Source organism: Triticum dicoccoides, chromosome 6B (assembly GCF_002162155.2).
Source record: "Triticum dicoccoides isolate Atlit2015 ecotype Zavitan chromosome 6B, WEW_v2.0, whole genome shotgun sequence".
Taxonomy (NCBI): domain Eukaryota; kingdom Viridiplantae; phylum Streptophyta; class Magnoliopsida; order Poales; family Poaceae; genus Triticum; species Triticum dicoccoides.
In genome coordinates, this window is record NC_041391.1 from 193,267,812 (window position 1) to 193,271,129 (window position 3,318).

General features: G+C 39.3%; 1 long non-coding RNA gene across 1 annotated transcript; it reads left to right on the plus strand.

Annotated features, from left to right (window-relative positions):
- Nucleotides 1-215: 215 nt before the first annotated feature.
- LOC119320076 lies at nucleotides 216-3,107 on the plus strand. The gene is made up of 3 exons (XR_005154788.1): nucleotides 216-680; nucleotides 748-802; nucleotides 1,170-3,107. It is a non-coding gene; the product is annotated as an uncharacterized LOC119320076 (long non-coding RNA).
- Nucleotides 3,108-3,318: the final 211 nt, after the last annotated feature.

Genomic DNA, 3,318 nt, shown 5'->3' on the forward strand with positions numbered 1-3,318 from the left:
TGTCTATTGGCTAGAGGAGTGCGATATGTTTTTCTCCCGTTGCAAAGCACGGGCATATTTGCTAGTAATACTAAAAGGCCGAAACACAGACATCCATCCAACATTGACGGGTAGCTCTCACCAGATAAATTGAATTGTCTCAAAGAAAAAAACAGATCAATATTTTAGTTATTACTAGATCGGAAGCTAAGCCAAAATTCCAGGCAACTCCTAAGGGTCATGGAAACAAGATCATCCCACGATCGAAAAGGAGATCCTCCCATGATCTCATCCATGGCTGCCTCTTCCCGTCAGCGGCATGCCTGCAGTTCTCCGTCGCGTCACTATCCCATCCACGACCATGGCGATATCATCCACCGCCGCATCTTCCGGTGAACCGCATCACTGCCGCCTCTTCTTTCTCTTGGTGTCCAGCCGCTCAAGTACGCTTCCTTGCCGTCCACACATTCTCAGGTCAGACCGCGACTTCTGTGACAGATTAGAGTACAGGGGGACGGGCGACATTGAAGGATGAATATGAAACGCGAGCGAAGCTTCAGTTCAAAATCACTAGAGAAACTTCAGTTCAAAATCACGAGAGAATATTTAGCATGTTCAACCTGGCAATAAATACGCGATGCACATGCCCTGCATGATGAGATATACCTGGAGCTGAGCTTCTCTCCTATGGCCATCAATGGGTATAATTCAGTGCAGGTTAGCCTTTAATTAATCCCCAAGTCTGACTTTGATTTTCTGCACTAACAGGCCAGACCAATCTGGGGATGTCGCAACAAAGTGTTGAGCATAGGAGGCTTGGCAGGTATTGCACTATTTTTCTGTTCTGCTGTAAATTCTAATGCATCTTCTCTCTTTGAGTTATTAGTTCTCTTTCTGAAGCTGGAAGGTCTCCGTGTCGTGAAAATTTGATGCGCTCTTTGATGATTTTTAAAAAATTGCTCAATATCTATAGCCAATATTCGATTTTAATTCAAAGGATTTGATTTTAGTAGTTAGCTATGTCTTCACATATATAAATAATTCATCAGAGGATTGATTTTTTATTTTTTATTTATATGAGTTACAGACAGTGGCCCTGACTATGCAGATACCATGTTCACTGATTTAATGTTCTCATCCTCCATTGATAGTTGTAGGGTTCAGATTTTGATTTTTTTTTTGTTCTGCAGGGTTTTGGACATGTACATTCGAACATTGTTGTACAAACAATAACAGTTTGTAAACATCCAAGTCTTAGTACATATTACTCTACTTGATATTTTTGTTTCATACATTTTACTTGCTCGGTTTGTATGTGTGAGCGAAGTAACTATTGTCGTCTGGACTGTGGGCAGTGGGAGAGCTAGCTTGCAAATCTCAGCCATGGTCCATGAGGGGAAGGTAAGTAGAAGATTAACAAAAGGTAAACATACTGTCGGCATATGACCAAATGCACGATACTTAAAGCAAGACTGATGAACTAGAAAGTATGTTGCGGAACTGAAACTAACTATACAATCAGCAATCCTAGCTTCGTTTCTATGTGTGAACAAGTAGTTGTTGTGGCCTGGACAGAGGACATGGGAGAGCTAGATTACAAATCTGAGCCATGGTCCATGAGAGGAAGGTAAGTGGATGATTCACCAACGTAGACATCCACCATGTGTGTGCCCCGAAAGCAGCAGAAGTTCGGCCCCAACCCCATCAACTTGATCATCGATGTGCTCAACACAGGTATGTGATAATCCAAGCCCTATGCACCTTCTCTATCCTATTCCAATCATCGTCAACCAGTCTGATTCCTTCCTGTGTTCTGTTGGGCGGCGATGAAGTCTGGGTATTTGAAGAATTTTTTTCTTTTGCTGAATTTTCAACCGCAGTGGATGCGTACATTGATTTTATATCATAAGAATTATCATGTTCTTGGCTCTATCAACTTGCAAGAAAAAAATGTTATGCATGGCAGACATGTGTATCAATCTTGGTGTTCTGCTTCTACTATTTGCATACAAGCAGCTATGTATGTGACCTAACTCATGTGCTACTTACAGAAAATGATTTTTATCTCAGGAAGATAGAAGTCATTCTCTTGAACAAGACACCATTCAGGTAGCCAGTATATTTACACTAAATTCCCTTCCATGTTGCTACTTGCATACCAAAGGTTGAAGATCAGCTCATAAGCAGCATCCATATCAGAAAGTAATGCTGAATTTCTTCTAGGGTGTACTAGATTTTCTCAAAAGCTTTGCAATGATGGATGATAAGGAGCTGTTTATGTGCATTTAATGTTGCAATGACCTATGTTCTGAAATAGATATAGCTTAAAATCTGAGACCTGCCATAAGAAATAATCCAAGGTATGAACAGTTCATTCAGTACAACAGCAGAGCCGCCAATGTTTTATTACTGAGAGCGGGATTTAATTAACTGATGGATGCAGTCACATATTATATCTGAAGTTATTTCTTTTTAGGTGTATATTTCAAGTTATCCTGAGAGTTCATGTTTGATGCTGACCAAGGAGTTTGCTCTCTCAAAGTATAGTATACTCATGTAGGCTGTTTTTATATGTTGCTCTTGCATAATGAGCTGTATGCATCCTCTCTTTGCCAACGTTAGCTAGGCTCCATGAGGGTGTCTTTATATGTTAGGATTCTGATTACTAAGAACCATCATACAGTTGCACTTATATTAATGTATGGTCCATGGTATGAGCGCATCCTATCTTTATATTGAATTACTTAGATTTTATATAAATATACAACCTTTCTCTGAGGTGATGTAGGAAATTTTGCAACTGATACTAAAATATGGTTACTTTTTTTCCACTTAGGACACTGGCGTTTTTGTGGAGCTACAGGCCGCTTCTAAGTCAAACTTGGTTATGTTTGACCAACTATATAGGAAAATGTGATAAGATCTAATACAATCCCAAATACCCATAATAAAAAAATACATTTCATAATAGATATCATGAGACTAATTTGGTGTTCAAGATGATTATATATTTTTCCTGACCATTAATGTTAAATATTGATGGTCAAAATTTAAGGATGTAAGGTTACATGCAAACATTGTAATGAACAAAGAGTGCAACACGTGACGTACAAATAGAATGGGATATATTCCCGTCTGAGTGGATGCGATGTACCAGTCCAGAGCAATCCCGCTCACACACGTTCATACAAAGCAAGTTGTGCAATCCGTTTTGTATAGCCGCGTAGGCATCCAAAATTACAAACGGTTACATCATCGCCCGTGTCATCAATCATTAATTGATTTAATCCGTTCGCTTCTTAAAGATTATTAGTAAGTACAGTACATTTTTCTACCTAG